The sequence below is a fragment of the Myotis daubentonii genome, chromosome 17 (genome assembly GCF_963259705.1).
Source record: "Myotis daubentonii chromosome 17, mMyoDau2.1, whole genome shotgun sequence".
Taxonomy (NCBI): domain Eukaryota; kingdom Metazoa; phylum Chordata; class Mammalia; order Chiroptera; family Vespertilionidae; genus Myotis; species Myotis daubentonii.
The window spans coordinates 7,149,419-7,169,062 of record NC_081856.1 but is presented as its reverse complement, the minus strand read 5'-3'; the positions used below and the strand labels follow the sequence as shown (position 1 = coordinate 7,169,062).

The window sequence follows — 19,644 nt, the reverse complement described above, 5'->3', positions numbered from 1 at the left end:
TCAGATTTTATTTCAGAAACTTTTAAAAACTATATATGTCCTACATTTTAATATTAGTACTAGTAATACTGGCATGTCACATGCTTCCCTTCCTGAAAATATGCATCGTCATCATATTGAAGCACAATTTTTGGACTGGAACATGCTGTGTTCCCCTGGGCAAGATGTCCTGGATTCTTTGTCCACTGGAGTCAAAGAATGAATCCACGGACAGGAGGTGGTCTAGCAAAGGTGGAAATTTATTGAAGAACAAGTACAGACTCCCACGTGGGGAAAGGGAAAGATTCCCACAGCACAGCCTCCCACCCACGTGGGGAAGGGGGAAGAGTCCCACAGAACGGACTCCCTCATAGGGAGGGAGAAGAGTCCCACTGACTTCCTTTTCCCTATGGCTTATAGAGGCTGCAGATCTTTGTGCCTTGATATCCCCTGTGATTGGTCACTATTCCCTTGGACTGGTTACTATAGTAACTTCTGAGCTCAAAGGTCGGACCTCACATGGGCCATGTGATCTCCCCCCTCCTTCTTTATTGTTTCCTATTCCCTTTGGGCTTTCTTCTCCTTCTGGATGAAGGGCTTCCTTCCCTTTATTTTGTAAATAGAGACCTTTTGCCGTTCCCAGCTCCCTCATTCTGTGGAAATGTACCCGTTGCAGCTTTTCAGCTCCCCTATTCTATGGAAATACACCTTCTGCTGCTCTGCGGCCCTGTGCTTCCTCCATGGTCCTCTTAACTTCTAAAATTTCCTAAACCTGTCTTTTCCACCCCAAAATTCCTGTTTGAATGTTTATGAATGTGGGATGCATATGCTATACAAAAATAATTTTATTAGCAAATATATGTGTGCTCACACTGATATTTCCATATTTTATATCTTTTATTCTTTCCTAAAGGTGACAGTTGCGCACGGTGAACGCAGATCGCATTGTCTCGCCTGCGAAGCTCTGATGGAGCTGGTTGGAGGAAGAGCAGATTTCTCCTGGATCTGACTGCCTGGGCCACCTGGGAAGCCAGGTGAAGCGGCTAAGGCAGTGAACACAGCGCTCAACCCGCCACAGCAATCCTCTGTCAGGGAGGAGAATCAAAAAAATACAGGGAAAAAGTCAAAGAAGGAGAGGTGGAATGTGTGGGAAGTGAGGGAGGGGAGAGGAGGGAGAGGAGGCAGGGCCGGGGCAGGAAGTGGAGGCTCTGGGAAGGCCCGTGTGAATAAACATGGGAGAGTGTTTTGTTTTTGCTTTTCTTATTGTGGCAGGTGATACATAAAGAGTGACTTTGTCCTGGATTACAGCTCGAGACACCAAGCAGCATGCTGCTTCTTTTCCTGTGACATCCCTTGCGCCCTAAAGACAGAAAACAGGGCTGTTGATTTCACTGTAGGACCATCAGCAGGAGCCAGCAGGAAACACAGGGAATGCTCAGCTTCCAGGTCAGGTGTGTGTGTGTGTGTGTGTGTGTGTGTGTGTGTGTGTGTGTGTGTGTGTGTGTGGAGGGGGTGGAGGGGCGCTGAGATGCGAGAAGGACCCTGAGAATTATGGAGGAGGAAGGAAACTGGCTTGCATTTGATGAGGGTCATTCTAGAAGCTGAGGACCCAGCTCCCCACCCCATTGAAGAGGGGGAGAAAGGTGTTTGCAGGTGTACCCCAAGCTTCACGAGAGCCCCGGGCAGGGCATGCGCCTCTGATTTCCCCCTGGACGGCCACGCACCTCCTCCAGAGCCCAGGGCGCCCTTTCTTTTGTTGTCTACTTGTGACGTCCGCTTCCTTCCATTCTGGTCAAATATAAACGATCAAACTCGCCTCTGCGAAGCTTTCCATCCAGCATTAAGCAAAATCAATCCTCCGCCTGTGCCGGTCCACACACTCTCCACTTCCCTGTGCTCGGTGGTTGTTCCTCTTTGGTTCCCAGAGATGATGGGGTCTCCGTGCCTGCCACCCGCAGTGCCTGGGAACACCTTGCTGACCGAGGGAATCAATGAATCAGCAAACAAACAGCTTTTGGACAAGGAGGACCTGACGCAGGTGAAGCGAGAGGATTCCAGAGCTATTACACGGATGGCAAGCTGTGGTTGGAAGCAGGTCTGCTGAGGCCTTGGGACCTTGAACCATGGGCGCAGCCTCTATCCTGCTGGGCAGGGCTGGGCCTCGGGGAAGGAGGCGGCAGAGACCTGCCGCTGCGCAAACAGCGACCACAGCCAAAGACAGAGCTGCTCCACCAAGGCTGTCAGCAGAAGCGAGGTCTCAGTGCCGAGAAGGCCTTCAAGGGAATTGCACTCATTCCTGTAGAAATTCACAAGGAGAGGAGGGGGCACACCCGGAGCCCGCTGACCTGCCTGAATGCTGGGCAAGGCCGGGCTTGTGGTGGAAGCAGGCATTGTTCTCTCCATCGCAGCAAAAAGTACTTAATTGTATTTTAGATGCATACGATAAAGACGCAGAAAGACTTAATTATGTCTGAATATTTTACTCACTTATGTCCTTCAAATTCTAGGATTTCCAGGTGGATGTGTGCTGGGCTGCATATCTGGCGCTTCGGCCAGATGGGGCGCGCTGTGCTCTCTGTTCCTAAAACACATAGATTAGGAAGGTATTGATACTATACTGTGTCGGGAACTAAGGTTTTTGTAACTTTGTGGTTTTTGCAAATAAAAATGCTGTAATTCCTATAGTCTGGGCTGCAGTTCAGCCTTTGCTTGGGCAGGGTGCTGTAACTGTAGTCCCTGGGCAGTTTAATAAAGGCTCCTAAATTTGATCTGAGTCCCTGGTGGTCGTCTCCGTGGGTCGCCCCTTACAGATGGACAGCAACTTTCCTTACAAATAGTATCCTTAGAAGGTGAAATCTAGCCCACATTACTAGAAGCATTTGAAATTCTCAAAGTTGAATGTTCTAAGAAGGGGTTTATTTTAAACATATAAAAACAGATGGAAGTCTCAGTTGATTATCAACAAAGTGGATCTTGGTAAACAGCCGTAGTAATCAAGAGATATAAGCTACTTAGGTACTGAAATGCCAAAAATTTTGAGGGGGGGGGGGCAGTTTTGTGTCTTCCTGCAAGCTCATCTGCACCTTGAGTAGCTGGGGGTAGGCGGGTGAGGGATGTGGGGGTTATTGGCAGCCCAGTTCCAGACACGCAGCTGCGTGCACGACTTCAGATCAGGGCTCAGCCACAGCATCTTGGGCAAGTTACTTCCTGCCCCCGTGCCTCAGTTTACTCATTTGTGTCAAGGTGACAGTAGAACCGCGTACGTTTGCTGTGATGGTTCCATAAATTAGGATGCAAAGCACTTCGAATAGTGCCTGCCACAGGAAACCAGCTGATATTGAGAAGGCTAACCCCTGTTTTGTAAAACTATTGTTTGGAATTCTCTGCTATTTTTTAGATGGCCTCTTATTCTTGAAAAACAAAACAAAACACAAAACTTTGCTTTTTAGCCTGCTTGAATAATGAGGAAGATAAACTTAGCTGTCTGACCTTGTAGGCCAGAGACTAGAGACGCCCATACTCTCAATGCCATGCCAGGTGCATTTTTTAATTGGATAGAACTGTGTAGTGTCCAAGGCCGCCAGCAAGATAACCACTAAGCACACCCAGGGCTGGCTCTTTAATGAAAAGGGAAGTTCTGCTTGTAGCTTTGCTGAGGATTTGAATTCATTTTCTCTGAGCCCACCGCGGTGAATAAAGAGTAACTCCAAACTTTCTGAGCATTGCTTGCTTTATTCCGGTTCTCTGTCACAATATGTCAAGTTGTTGTTTGTGATGTGGGGAATCAAGACAGAAAAATAAGTAATGCCGTTCTCATGACAGTCCAAATCTCAGTGTCTGCTTTTACCAGGCCTGGTTGGTTTAAGTATTATAAAGTGGGGTAATTCTACAGATGAGCCACCACGAAAGGCAGCGGGCACACAAAAATGACCAGGAAATGGGCCTCGTCCTGAATGACAGACCATACAGACTCAACGACCTGCAATAACCCGTCACAAGGGCAGATGGGTTTGCAGTTGTTTATGAAACCTCCATGAAATTGTATCTGCTGACATGAAAATAGCATCCCATTAATTTTGATGGTATTCTAATCTCTTTCCTCTCAGATGCATAGCAGTCAGGGCAAGGAAAGAGCCTGCAGGTAGCAACAGCCATCAGCCTTGTTCCCCATTTAAGTCACATCTCCAGCATGAGGGGCACTTAGCCAGGGCTCTGAAAAATGACCTGGAAAGTACCTATGAAACAGCCCTATCCTGAAATCAGCAGTTTTGTCATTTCAGAGCAAAATGTCCTTGTTTCTGCAAACTTCCAGCAAAGCAGGTTAATAAGCAGATCCTATATCCTATGCAGTGCCACTGATCTTGCACTTTAAACTTGGAAGGACTGGTGTGTGTCATGCATTCCCATTTGGGCGTTCGAGAATTCCTTGTTTTATGTTGGTAAGAAGGGCTGGACCCGGTAATAACACCACTGATTGTCTCACTAGTGTTGAGTCAGCTGGCTTCTGGGGGGCGGCTTGGAGAATCTGTGTAGTGGCTTTCTCTGACTTGAGAGCGCGCAGTCGGCATTTGGGGCCTGAAGTCCAAGTCCTAGCGTTTCAGTGGTGTGGCATGTCCTGCGACAGGCCAGCTCTTGGGAACATTTGGAAGTTGGGCCTGCATTGCTGGCCAGGAACTTGTTTCTCACAAATCAAACTGAAGTATGGTAGCAACCATCTCAGGTAGAAACTGTAGTTTAACTCTAATCCTGTTGTTTGGCCTAACAATAGAAAAGTTATTTTGATTTTCTGAATTATATAAATCATCCCATTCGATTAAATGCCTTATTGATTGTAATGTGACTATCCCATGGGTTGTGGTCATACTGGTCTTAGAAAGCACATTTTCCTTCACCTGGGAAGGACAGCACAGTTATCCCAAGGTCAGAGGGCTCTAGACACAAAACTGTAATTTAGATAACATGCGGTTTCTGCTTCTGTAAACTGCTTTTTGCAAACTAGGTTCCTCATTCCAGACCCGAGGGCTCTAGATAATGTGTTTGACCCCGAGACCCAAAACTATAATTAACATGCTTAATTCTGCTTCTGTAAACTGTTTTTTTTTTTTTTTTTCGAACCAGGTTCCTCATTCCAAACCCTGGGATGTAATCAATACCTCTGTGATTTTTTGCCTATATAACCTTGGAGCTGCGACCATCTTGTGATGAGATTTGGGAAAGCAAAATGGCCCCTCATAGTCCCGGATTGCAATAAATGTGACTCTTTAATTCAACTTCTTGAGGAGTACTTCTGTAATTCACAGGGTACATTACAACAAAACCAGCTACCTTGCCCATATCATAATTCAGATTCCACATTTAAATCTACTTTTGCCTAAATGTTATTTTCTACTCTCCAAAACATCAAAATTGGTTTTGATCCTCTATGACATCGTGATTTTATGCATCATGCATTTCTGTGAATTTTAAATTTGGTTCCTTTGTAGAATAAGGATATAAGCAACACTGAAGTAAAATAAGGCTAAAGACATGCTAAATTCTCCTTCACCCTCAAAAATAACATAATCACACCGCAGGTCTCCATTAATAACCTCTCAGCAGAACAGAGAGAGGCCACGCATTTCATGTTCAGCTACCGCTGAGAATGTGCTAAAAGCTTTTTCTCGGACTGGCTGTCATTTCTACAACTTGCAGACATGCCATGCTTCAGAAAGGCATTTTCATTTGGATAATAACTGAGAGCTTGTCACATGCTAAGTCACTGGAACTGTTCAGCAGGGAAGAAAATAGCATGCTCTCCCCAAGCCTCTTCTAGCTTCTTCCCGTGTCCCACCATCAAAGCACACTGTTTTGTATCACACAAAGGAAGTTTTGAGTGGTTCAGGTCTCCTGTGAGAACTTATTTTGTGCTGTTTTAGTCCCGTCATTAGAGGCTTCTTCTTCCTTAATAGTGGCTTCTTACTAGATCTATCATTCTGTCTGTCTCTGAGAAAGCAGAAATTATTGCATTAATATTTATTTTGCAAAGGAATATAAGATATGAGGAAGAGACTATGCCAGCATTACATGCGGATAATGTGCAGAATTCTAGGTATGTGTCATCAGCTCCCGCATAGGTTTGGTAGTTCTCATCTTATAAATTCTGGGGAACACTGACTTAAAAATTAGATACCTCCTCTTTCTTCCTGGAGGTAAATATTAAACAAGGGCCCTGGAAATCCTCTGGTAGCAATGAGCGCATCGAACACCTAGATCTTGGTTCCTAATATCATTCTTCAGTAAAAGGATCATAGCTCATTAAGAAATGACTGATTCTAGGGTTTGGGCAGGGGATAAGATGAGTTTATTGATATAACTCCCGAAGACCAAAGTTGAAATTATTTAAACAAAATAAACCAAATAATGTTAGATTATAACCCAGAGTATAAAATAAACTTCCACAAATCCATATGTGATTAAAAGAATAATAAATAAAGGGGACTTGGCAAATCTCTTGGGCAGAAGGATTCCAAATAATTTACACAGATACTCCACCCTTGGTAAAGTGGAATATAATTCTTCTCCATTCCTGAAATGTGGATTTGGTATAGTGAGTGTTGGGAGGGGAAAAAGTGGGAAGCATAACTATACAATATTGAAACATGACCAACACTACTGCAGCCACATGGTCAAGGTTAATATCAACAGTGATAGGTCATGTTGATAGTATGTACCCAATACATGATATGATAATGACAATACTGCACCTCTGTGTTCCTCCCCTAAGCTCACTACCCCAGTCCTACCCTGAGAAATACATTAGACTAATTCCAATTGAAGGTCATTCTACAAGCTACCTGATTGGCACTTCTCAAAATTCAAGGTCATCAAAGACAAGGGAAGTATGGAGCTATCAGAAACCACAGGAGCCTAAGGAGACATGGCAACTAAATGTGATGGGATATCCTGGAAAAGGAAGAAGATATTAGGTAAAACTAAGAAAATCTAAATAAAGTGTGACCTTTAGTTGATAATTTTATATTAACATTAGCTCATTAATTGTGACAAATGTACCACACTAATGTTAGATATAAATTTTAGGAAAAACTGGGTCCAAAATCTTCATACACAAATTTAAAATCCAAAGTATCTAGGAAAATATTTTTTAAGATTTACAACAATTTTATTTGGTGCCAAAACACTACCTGTTTTTGTCTTCTTTTATTCCATTCTAGTGTAAATGTTTATATAGTTTAATTTGTATATACTATCGTCTGATTTCAGTATCCTGCTCTAAAAACACTTCCAATGGGGTTACAAAATATATGCTCTATGTACCATATTGTCTTTCTAGAATCCAAAACTTTTGGGATTCCAAAATTCATTCTTTCCCCAAGGGTTTTGGTCCGTCACTGTGGACCTCTGGGGTGTATCCCATTGGGTTTTGTGAGAATTATGGGATTCACATGACAAGCTTTACCCAGTCACAGTCACCTAATATGCATCCAATAATAATTTATAATTATCATCATAATTACAGCTCCCTGAGTCCAACAAATATTCCCTCTGCATCCTGAAATCCCCGGAGGTCTCAGCTACTTGAATGGCTTGGAGGAGATCTGTTTCTCCAAATCAAGACACATATGTTTTCAATGCGGACCCCTGCCTTGACCACTGAGAGACATTGGCCTACCCCTTGCATTTCCATTTTTGCTTTATAGATGGGATCTGTTCAAGAATGTGACCGATTGCTTGCACTGAGCAGAGCTGAAAGATGTCCCAACGCTGTGGTTTAATTTCTATCTCACAGACTGCTTTTTCCGCAGACTTCAGTGTGCTCTGACGCATCCTAAATCTGCGGTAAAAAGTATGTCAGCGTGCTTTCTCTGCTCCTGTTTGTAAGTGGTAGAATCGTGCTCTCGCATCTCTCCTTTCCCACAAGAGCTCCCGCGCACAGAAAGCGGCATGCATCCATCTGTGGATCATCACCTGTTCTGGTGGCGATCCAGGTGGCACCGGATTTATTTTCCTTGAGAGATAACCAGACACGGGAGGACGAACACACTGCTGTCACCCTTTGGAACCCGATTCAGATGCTTCCTCTCCTTCCTGTTCGGAAGCCGGTGGCAGGAGGGGCTGACAGTGACCCCACATCCACAGTTATTGTTCAGGTGCCAAGAGCGGGCCGACCAGGAATCGTTTCCACATGTTTTTGGCCAGGCATGGCAGCCCTGGCGTGTGATTCTTCCTGCTCCCAAAACAAAATTCCTTTATTATGACTCTCCTTTCTTCTTTCCTTTGTGTCCACTGCCTTTTCAGTATTTCAACGGATCTCGCTATCTCGCCCTTGTTATTAAGCCACATTTTGACTTTAGGGTTTCCTCCATTTGGGACGCGCCATTGCTGTGGGATAGGAACCCACACGCAGGAAAAAGCCCAGATGTTCTCTTCTGAGACACGAAGTCCTCAGAGGCATCAGTGTTGTTGGTGAGCTTGTTTCTGACAACCACTTCATTAGAGAAGGTCTGATTTCCATATGGGAACCTCTGTGCTTCAGAACATTGTCAAACAATTTCCAAAAGTTTTTTTTTTATTGAGATATAATTGACACGTTACATTAGTTCCAGGAGTACAACATAATGATTTGATCTTTGTATCTATTGCAAAATGACCACCAAAATAAGTCCAGTTACCATGTTTTACTCATAATTTCAAAAATTAATTTTTTCACGTGATGAGAACTTTTAAGACTTATTCTCTTAGCAACTTTCAAATCCAAGACACAGTATTAACAGGAGTAAGGGACAAAATACTGTCGTCACCACACTGTACATCACAGCCTATGCCTTATTTTATAACTGGAAGTTTGTACTTTTTAACCCATTTCGCCCACCCCCACCCTCCACCTCTGGCAACCATGAATACATTCTCTGCATCTATGAGCTTGGTTTTTGCTTGTTTGTTTTGCTTCCTGATTGTATTGGCTGCAGATGTGCATTATAGTGATACAGAGGTTACTCGGCTCAGAGGCCTGTATCATGGCCACGCCTGTGATGGTTTCAGCTGTGTGTAGCTGTAGGTCTCAGCTGTGTGTAGTTGCAGGTTGTAGCTGTGTGTAGGTGCAGGGATGGTCTCAGCTGTGTGTAGCTGCAGGTCTCAGCTGTGTGTAGCTGTAGGTCTCAGCTGTGTGTAGCTGCAGGTCTCAGCTGTGTGTAGCTGCAGGTCTCAGCTGTGTGTAGCTGCAGGTCTCAGCTGTGTGTAGCTGCAGGTTTCAGCTGGGTGTAGCTGCAGGGATGGTCTCAGCTGTGTGTAGCTGCAGGGATGGTCTCAGCTGTGTGTAGCTGCAGGGATGGTCTCAGCTGGGTGTAGCTACAGGGATGGTCTCAGCTGGGTGTAGCTGCAGGTCTCAGCTACTTGCTATTTAAACAGAGGAAGGAACAAGTACAAGGCCTGCTGGGAGTTCAATGCCCTGAACTCTCCCCCACTCCACGCCTTGTGAGGCCCCTCCACTTGAGAGCTAGGAGCCTGACATTTGTAGAACTTGAGCTGAAGGCTGTTACCTTCCTATGTTATTTATATTTAGTATGAATGTGGGGATCTGAACACAAGCTTCAAAGAGTAGGAAGAAAAGGTAGGACACAGGCCCGAGGCAGGGAGAGGTGCCATTAGCAGGAGTGGGGGACAAAGTACCGATCGCTCATTTAAGACCCCATGTGAGTCGAATCTCCTCTTGAAATTACCTCTGCTACCCAGCAAGTTTTGCCCCTCCACATTTCTAGTTTTAAAACAACAACACAATGTGTGTGGGCCATCCCCAAGTTCTGTTTCTAAAAGCACAGTTGACCTCTTTTAAAGGAAAAAAAGACCATTCCACTTGAAAAGCATTCAAACCCATCCCAGTAATCACACAGGAGTCCGAGCTTCCAGCGTGTGGCCTGTAACTGTCCTCAGTGCGGGGACGGCTGGGGCTTCCTCAGCGAGCCGATCAGATTCCGAACTTTCCTTCTGCCCCTCATTGGGTGACAGAGGATCTTCGTCCTCTCTGCCTCCCTCCGCCTTTAATCATCTCTGCAAACAAGACGACAGGTGACAGGAAGATTTCTCTAAAAGAAGGAGTTGTCACGACTACAATCACATCAATAATAAAATCAACAAGTTAGTCAATTACCCAGGTAATTCATGTCAAGGTGAACCTTAACCTTTGAAATGATTAGGATAATAACCATCACTCTTCATTTTCCAAGAACTGATAAACTCTTTCACATAGTATAAAACTTTAATGCTCTTTATTTATTTATTTATTTATTTATTTATTTTAAAATATATTTTATTGATTTTTTACAGAGAGGAAGGGAGAGAGATAGAGAGAGTTAGAAACATCGATGAGAGAGAAACATCGATCAGCTGCCTCTTGCACATCTCCTATTGGGGATGTGCCTGCAACCCAGGTACATGCCCTTGACTAGAATCGAACCCGGGACCTTTCAGTCCACAGGCCGACGCTCTATCCACTGAGCCAAACCGGTTTCGGCAAATGCTCTTTATTTAAATGTAATATTTCCTGTAAAAAACTTAGTTCTGGATTTAGAAAAAAATACACAGGAAGCTATATATTCAATTAAACTTAGTGATTAAAAAACATTGAAATGTTGCTGTGATAGACAGATTGCTTAGTAGGAAGAAAAAAATTGGCTGATGTTAAGAGAGAGGTCCTGTGAGCATCTTTTTGGAAGCCCAACATCTATTCAATTGATTTATTTTCTTATTTTTAGACCTACCAAAGAGTAACTTTTTTTTTAAAGGGAGCATTCTAAAGAGTTCTTAAAGATCCACATCTCTGCCTCTTTGTCCTAGGAACATTATTTCAAAAGCTGAATGCCTTATAATATAATTGCACACCAGTTTTTAGAAATTCTGTTAATTTTTACACAGGATTCAGAATGGTCTGCAAAAAGCAATTTTCAGTTTTAATTACTGCGAAAAGTGGGGAGCCAAGATTAGCCCCCTTTGCTGCCACCTATTGTTCTACCAAAGAAATGACTCACTTGTAAGACTTGCTTTTTGCATAAATTACTCATCAAAATGGTTATTTCCAAAATTAAGATCAGATTATATTCATGATGCTTTTTCTTCAGGGACTCTTTTTGTCTCTAACAGTTGGGGAACAGGTTTCCGAGTGCTCATGCATGAGATTTAGACTTTCCTCCAGGCACATGCTGCAGACATTGGAGAAGGTTGAAGAGACAAAAACAAAGGAGGCCTCTGATTCCTAAACAAGCTCACGTTACCCCCAAAAGGCTTGGAAGCTCATTTTTGTCAAATAAAAGCATTTAGCTTGATGACAGCACTCTTAGCCCCGGAAGCCAACTTTAAAGTGAAGATTCCCCCACCGCACGGTTGCTGTGTGCCGCGCAGACAGTTAAAACCTGGAAATATAGCCATGGCTGTATCATGGTCCCAGCCTTTGGACATGTCAGAATTTAAAAGAGAAGAGAAATGACATTGAGAGAAGGAAGGGCCTTGTTCGTCTTGACAGAGAATGGATTGGTGAGGAATCAGGAAATCAAGATAGAAAGCTACGATCATAATCCTGCTATGAGGTAACATCAGTGAGAAGGAGAGTTGGTGATAGGAATGGAGAAGATATAATGAAAGAGATAATCTAAAGATTGAGACTCAGTGACGAAAACAGGTGGAAGAGAAAAGATCATTTCAAGTTCAGGATGAGGGAGGTTGGAAGGGGTGTTGGTTGGCAGGAAAAAATGGTTCTATCCCTGTATGTCACTTACCAGGAGATTCATGCAATTACTGCAACCATCTGAAATGTACCCCCTCCACACACACACCAACTCACAATAATAAACCAATGAATAGAAGTCACATGACCAACAACTGAGTTGCTCCAAAATAGATACAATGATAGGATCTCAAATTAAGCTCCTATATTGTAACCATATTAGATTATTGTTGTCTCTGGCTAAGATGTTATTAACTTTCATTTTAGAAACTACTTTCACTTAGTTAAAAAAATTAATGCATGGTACATGAGAAGCCAGAAATTAGGACAAGGAACAAGGTGGGGAAATAATTTCCAGAGGAAGCTCTAAGAGTCATGGTGACTGTCCAACTTTCTAAATAGTTTAGGCTTCAAATTTCCACCAATTCCCCGATTTAATATCACCCCCTTGTCTTTCTCAGAATCTTTTGCTGTTCACCTTAGACTGATGCTCGAGCCAGGAGAGCCAGTTTGGGAATGCCGTGGGGTGAGTTGGTGAGGGCTCTCCTGGGGAGGGAACTTCTGAGACAGAAGACTGGCCCAGTGCACGGCAGCCAACCATGTATTAACAACAACAACAAAAGTAATAAGAATGCACACACTTCGATGGCACTAAGCAGGTGCCCAGCACCATTCTAAGTGCTCTACATATATTAGGTTAGTGAATCCTCCCCATTACCTCTGAGTTCAATGCTATCCCTACCCCTGCTGCACAGATAAGGAATGGAGCACAGAGGTCACACAGAGCGTGAGGCGTGGGGCTAGGATGCAAATCCAGAAAGTCCGCATCCCAGCCTGCGCTCTTACCCACTACCCAGGGCACACACTGTACCGTAGTGTCAACAGCAGGCAGAGGACCTTCCCAAAGGAAGTATGCTTGTTTCAAAGTACTCAAAGCTTGCAAGCTGTAGACATGCAAAGCTGATGGTAGTATATCCAGGCTGGCATTTGGTGTTTCAAGACATCCTTTCATTCGAACAGTCTATGCATGGGCTATTTTCTCCCCGTTGACTTTATAGGTAGACAGATTAATTCAATGAGCTAATGGACCATACATCCATAAACTGGTACTGTGTGTTGTTCTTGTCAAATGACTCGTCTCATTATTTTTAGGATTAATAAGCCATTTTATTGAGCAGCCTCTGGTTCACAATTTCTGATTCACCTGCTACATTGTTCTAGATGGATTTCTCACATACATTCTAAATGTTTAATTACTCTTCACATATATAGAGTATCACATAATAGGAATATGATAGGAATAAAAAGAATAAAATTTGGAACAACATAGTACATGGTATAAATAAATTCATTTTTCTTTTAGTTTTTTTCCTACTAAATGATCTAAATTACAAAACTAGTAATGGCTCATCTTAAAAATGAAACAATATATTTTAAAATGACAATCTCTCTCTATTCCTCCATTTCTACTCACCTGAGGTATCTAATATTAATAGCCTGGCCTATGAAAGACACAGAGAGAAGAGTGACAAGTAAAAATACAGAAACAATAACACAAACCTAAAATCAATCCAAGCTAACACACACACACACACACACACACACACACACACACACACACACACATCTTCCAACATTTGTCCAAACATTTGTGATATATCCACTCAACTAAAATTGTGTATGTGAAGTATTCAGAGGGGTGTGGGCAAGAAATACACAAATAGATACACACACACACACACACACACACACACACACACACACACATGTGCGCGCGCACACACATACTCCTCTTGGGTGTCACTTGTATATAGCTTGTATCTCAGGGATATCCCTATAGATGGCGTAGTGTTAAAAAGGCAGTCACAAGTCCTACGTGCAGCATGACTATTCACCAGGAATAAGCAGGCCATTAGTCTGAGATATGCTTGTATATATCTGTATTTGTTTAAGCAAAGATACAGGTGCGGAAGGGCACACGCTGGGCTGTTAACAATGTTACCAGAGGGGCGGCAGTGGCGAAAAGGATCAAAGAAAAGGGATGGGGCAAAAATTAGCTTGTTATTTGTATATTTTTGTACTATATTGTTTTGTTTGCCTCCGTATGATTTTTTACTTTTTAAAATTAAAAATATATATAATGTAAGGAACGTTTAAAAGAGGAAAAGATTCAACAGCAACAAACACACAACCTAATAGGTATGTCTTTCCACACCTTTATTCTCATTCCCAGAAACATATAAACACATGTAGGATTTATTTTATATAAAAATGGAATCATATTATATACTTTAAATTACTATTTGATTTTTCCATAGAACAATACACAACACATTCTTTTACACAGTCACATAATATTTCATAGTTCTTCCATCAGCAGGCATTATACCAGGTTTATACCACTCAGGCCAGTGCTGAACATGTACATTTTTCGTCTATGGGATAAATCTCAGGGGCACAAGTCATAGTACTTTAGTTTTAAGAAATGTTGCTGCATTAATTCCCAAAGACTAGCAACTTGATTTCTACCAACATTGGATGTTACACTTAGTTTGTTTATTTGTTTTTAACTGTAGACCAGTTTAATGTTTAAAAAATGGAATCTCACTGCAGTTACAATGTGCATATTTCTGACCACTTGTGTAATTAAACATGTTTTATGTGCTCATTTTCCATTTTAATTCCTGTCTTGTAAATAGTTTGTTAAATTCAGTTACTCTATTGAGTTACCCATCTTTTCTTTTATAAGACTGGTAAGAAATTATGTAAAATACACTTCCTCCCAGTTGCAATTTTTTCTAGGTCATTGGTATTTTACTTTCTGTCATTGTCTGACATGTGAGATATTTTTGTTTGGGGGGCCAGGTTTGTTTTTTGATTATTTCAAGGATTCTGGAGTCCCTGACTTCTTGAGATTTCTCATGCTAAGTTTATATAATAACTAGAAGCCTGGTGTACGAAATTCGTGCATGGGTGAGGTCCCTAGGCCTGGCAGGCGATCAGGGCCAATTGGGTTCCCCTCCTCCCCACCTCTCCTCCTCCTCCTTCCCTCACCACCTGCATCTGCCACCACCCACCCCCAGTTCCCTGTCCCAGCCCGGGGCCCAGCCCCGATCAGGTGATCAGGACCTGCTGGCCTGGGGGAGGGACCGGGAGGTTGGCCAACAGGCCCCACCCCTGATGGGGTGTGTGTGTAGGGGTGATTGGGGGTGTGGCTGGCCAGGGGGAGGAGCCGTGGGAGGTTGGGAGGGCAATTGGGGCCCCGATTGGGCCAGTTGGCTGCTTGCAGTGCTTGTCATAGCGACCGGTCATTCCAGTCACTGGATATATATTATAGGCCCAATGCAAGAAATCCATGCACAGGGTGGGGGGGGCGGTGTCTCAGCCCAGCCTGCACCCTCTCCATTTCAGGACCCCTCGGGGGATATCTGACTGCCAGTTTAGGCCTGATCCTAGTTTAGGACATCCCTCTCTCAATCTGGGACCACTGGCTCCTAACCACTCACCTGCCTGCCTGCCTGGTTGCCCCTAACTGCCCTCCCATCCTGGCCTGGTCACTCTAACTGTCCTCCCCTGCTGGCCCAGTCACCCCTAACCACCTCGGCCCCCACCACCGTGGCTTTGTCCGGAAGGATGTCCAGGCTAATTAGCATATTACCCTTTCATTAGTATAGATAGGTTCCCATGGATTCTATGGTAATGTTTTAGTTTAAAACACATTTAACTTATTTATTCATTTGTAAATAAGAATAATTCAGTTTACTTTTGTGAATGTATAGTATTAGGTATTTAAGTTTATTGTGTTGAAGCTTTGTCTAGGAAGTCTAACAAATTTGAATGAAGAATAGTTAAAGATTTTTCTCTTCCATAATTGAATGGAAATGGTTACAATATTTCACCATTTGTAGTATTTACTAATGATTACTTAAACTTTAACATGTTAAGTAATTTTATTTTTTAATTAGAATTTTTGTTAGGAAAGAGCTTACTTTTGTCATATACTTTCTCAGCATCTATTGCTATAATCATGGATTTTACCCTCTTTAATTTAATGGTGCAGTGAACTATGCTGACAGATTTTCTACTGTTGAATCACATCAATAATTTTAATAGAAAGCTTACTTATGAATCCTTTAATATGCTACTGGATTTGATTTACTTGGAGTTTTGCATTAGTATTAGTGAAATTGGCCTACAGTTTTGCATTTTGAATTATCTTTGTCAAATTGCGGTATCAAAATTTTCTCAACTGAGAAGCTTAGCAGCGTGGAGCGGAGGAGGCAGGAAACTGAACGGGAGCAGGGGCTGGGTGGATACCATGGCTGGATCACCACCATGAGGCGGTGAAATGCAAGGTCCAGGTTCTGCAGCCACAGGCCGACGATGCTGAAGAGTGGGCCAAGCACCTCCAGTGGGAAGCCAGGGGAGAAAGGCGGGCTTGGGAGCAGGCTGAGGCTGAGGCGGCCTCCTGGAACTGTAGGATCCAGCTGGTTGAAGAGGGGCTGGACCATGCTCAGGAGCGCCTGGCCACTGCCCTGCAAAAGCTGGAGGAAGCTGCGAAAGCTGCCGACGAGAGCGAGAGGTATGAAGGTTATTGAAAACCGAGCTTTGAAAGATGCAGAAAAGCTCAAACTCCAGGAAATACAACTCAAAGACGCTCAGCACATTGCAGAAGGGGCAGATAGAAAGTATGAAGAGGTGGCTCGTAAGTTTGTGATTATTGAAGGAGATTTGGAACCCACAGAGGAATGAGCTGAGCTGGCAGAGTCCCGTTGCCGAGAGATGGCTGAGCAGATGAGACTCATGGACCAGAGCCTGACATGTCTGAGTGCTGCTGAAGAAAAGCACTCTCAAAAGGAAGACCAATATGAGGAAGAGATAAAGATTCTTACTGATAAACTCAAGGACGCAGGGACCCGTGCTGATTTTGCTGAGAGATCGGTAGCCAAGCTGGAAAAGACAACTGATGATTTGGAAGATAAACTGAAATGCACCAAAGAGAAGCACCTCTGTACACAGAGGAGGCTGGACCTGATCTGCTGGACCTGAATGAGAGGTAGAGCCAGCCAGCCCGCCCTGCTGCTGCGCCTCCCTTGGACCTTGACTCGCCTGAGGCCAGCCTGCGTGAGGCTGACCTTTAAACTGAGGGCTGACCTTTAATGGGAAGGCTGCTTTCTCCTTTCACCGGCCCCTACCCCACTTCCCCACCCGTGTCTTTTTCACCAAATTGTCTCTGCCTCCCCTCAAAGATTTTGATTGGGCTAGAGGCTGAGCAACTTTGGGAACAACATTTAAAGCAGCGGTTCTCAACCTGTGGGTCGTGACCGCTTTGGCAGGGGTTGCCTAAGACCATCCTGCATATCAGATATTTACATGACAATTCATAACAGTAGCAACATTACAGTGATGAAGTAGCAACGAAAATAATTTTATGGTTGGGTCACAACATGAGGAACTGTATGTAAAGGGCCAGAAGTTTGAGAACCACTGGTAAGGGAATGTGAGCACAATGCAAAGTGTCTTTAAAAGCATGTTGTGATGTACACATTTTACAATTGCTTTTTTTGTTGTTGATGTACTCCGCGGCTCAGGGGACATCCTGGGTCTGTCTGTACATCTCACTGCCTCTCACCCATAGATTCCGATCTGTGGAACTTACTTTTTGTTGTGACTTAACTCTTTCTCCCAATCCTCAAGAACCCTAAAAAGCGAATTAGCACACTTCTTTCTTTTTTAAGTTTTTTCAAAAAAATTTAACTTGTTAATAAGCAGGAACCAGATTCATTAGTTCCAGAAGCCTTTTAGGAGCGCCCATTCTCTCTCCTTGAGGACCCTCGGACTTTCTGCCTGCAGGCTGTTCATCTCTGCCTTAGTTCTTACAATGGAAGCAAGTAACTTTTGATCTCCCAGCTTGATTTTTTCCTCCGTAAGTAAAGGAGTACCTTCTAGAAGTTTTTCTTCTGGTTGTGCCGTTGCTTATGGTAGATGTGTTTCCCCTTTGTGTCATGGGGTGGTTTCTTCTCTGCATCTCACTGCAGGCGCCATGCATGGTTGCCTCTCTGCTGAGGTGGTCAGGGCCTGCGGCACCCCTGGGTGCCTGACTAGGGGCTCTTCCATCCACTAGCACATAACCCCTGTCCAGCTCCCTGCCATCATGGTGGGTGCTACTCAAAGACCCACTGGCAGGGAGAGGTCACACACATCCCTGGGTGCCCTGGAGAACTCTGCCTGCATGCCACTGTGGAATTCTAGAGAGAGGATGAGAGAAAAGAAACCAGTGAATAAAAGGTTTGAAAATGTGGGTTCTACTTGGAAAACAGGTAACCTGCCATGTTTAGTAAAATATTCAACTACTAGAAGCCCAGTGCATGAAATTCGTGCACAGAAGGGATGTCCCTCAGCCCAGTCTGTGCCCTCTTACAGTCTGGGAACCCCACAATTGATCACCCTAAAGGGGTAGGCCCTGTCCACCTGGCTGGGGCTCCTTGATGGATCATCCCAAAATGGTAGGCCCTGCTCACCCGGCTGAGGCTCTGTGAGGGAGGCCCTGCCCACCTGCCACAGTATTGCCGGCTGGTGGCCTGGGCCTCTCTCTGTAGAGGGATCATGGGGCTATGTCTGGGCCCCTGACCAATCGCATCACACCCGCCTTGGCTGGCCTGGCGCCAGTGGGTTTCATAGCATGGTCATCCAGAAGGTTGTCCAGAAGGACGACCGGAGGTTGTTTGGCTGTCCAGCCTAATTAGCATATTATGCTTTTATTATTAGATAAAAATTGTTGAGAGCTTCAAGTTGTATAAATTTCAAAATTTATAAAACGTGAAAATATCGTTTTATTCTGCATTAAGCAATTCAATCCTCAACAAGTAAAAAGTTGTTTCCTAGAGTGCAGAATAAGTTTGGAAGATTATTTTTTAAAAAGGTTAGAAGCTGACCTCTGGAGCAATTTGTAAGAACATTCATAATTTCAGTTATTTGCTAGGCGTGGTCATGAAATCTCCCTTGGATGGTTTCACATTCAGCCTCTATTTGTGGTCCCTGCATAAGTTATTTAACCTCAACATAACTTCATATTTTCAGTTTAAAATATACACAATATTAACAGGATATTTGATGATTAAATGAGCTAACTCATGGCCTACATATAGGCTCTTGCCAAACAGTCTCAAGTATTTTTTTTTGCCTGAGCTACACTAAAAATCACAAGATCTCATGATCTTTTATTTTATTTTATTATTTTATTTTATTTTTCCCAACACCATTTATCCCCTTTATGCCTTCTTCCACCTTCGCCTGCACCCCACCATCACCACGCTGTGGCCCATGTTCATGGTCCTGTGTAGTTTCGTTTTGTGAATGAAAACCTAGGATACCAAACCTGTGGCCTCATTTTGAATTTTCAGGCTGCCTGTGTATGGCATGTGTATGCACACACATGCATAAAGCCGCCCATGTGAAAATGTGATACTAAGTATTGGATTTTATCAGTAAAAATTACCATGAATTCAATACTGAGCCAAGAAAACATCATGAAAACCTACAGAGTGAAACTCAGATCTAGGAAAACCCGATTCAAGCTTCCTGTGTGGGAGACTAGAGAGGGGTAGAAGGTAGGATCAGGTTTAAAGAAATTCTAGAAGGATACCTGTAATGCTAGAAGGTTTCCATCAGATAATCCTTTTTCTGAAATTCTCTTTTTATTGGCAGTTGCTCTCTGCCTTTGGGTGATTTATTGGAACGCCTTAAATTCCCTACCAGCTGTTACAGCTGATAGACTAATAGGCCTTTGGAAGGTTAACCCATGTCCCACTACATTTATTGCTTTTGGATCCAATTAGAACACCTCAGTCTGGCATAGAGGTTGGCATAGATGGTGACAATCATGCACCTAAAAAGGAGGGTGTGTGTGTGTGTGTGTGTGTGTGTGTGTAGGAATGAGTGAGTGGAGGTGT

At 43.5% G+C, this 19,644-nt stretch overlaps 1 pseudogene; it reads left to right on the top strand.

Annotated features, from left to right (window-relative positions):
* Nucleotides 1-1,909: 1,909 nt before the first annotated feature.
* On the top strand, nt 1,910-16,752 carry LOC132220063 (tropomyosin alpha-3 chain-like; annotated as a pseudogene).
* The last annotated feature ends 2,892 nt before the right edge of the window (nt 16,753-19,644 follow it).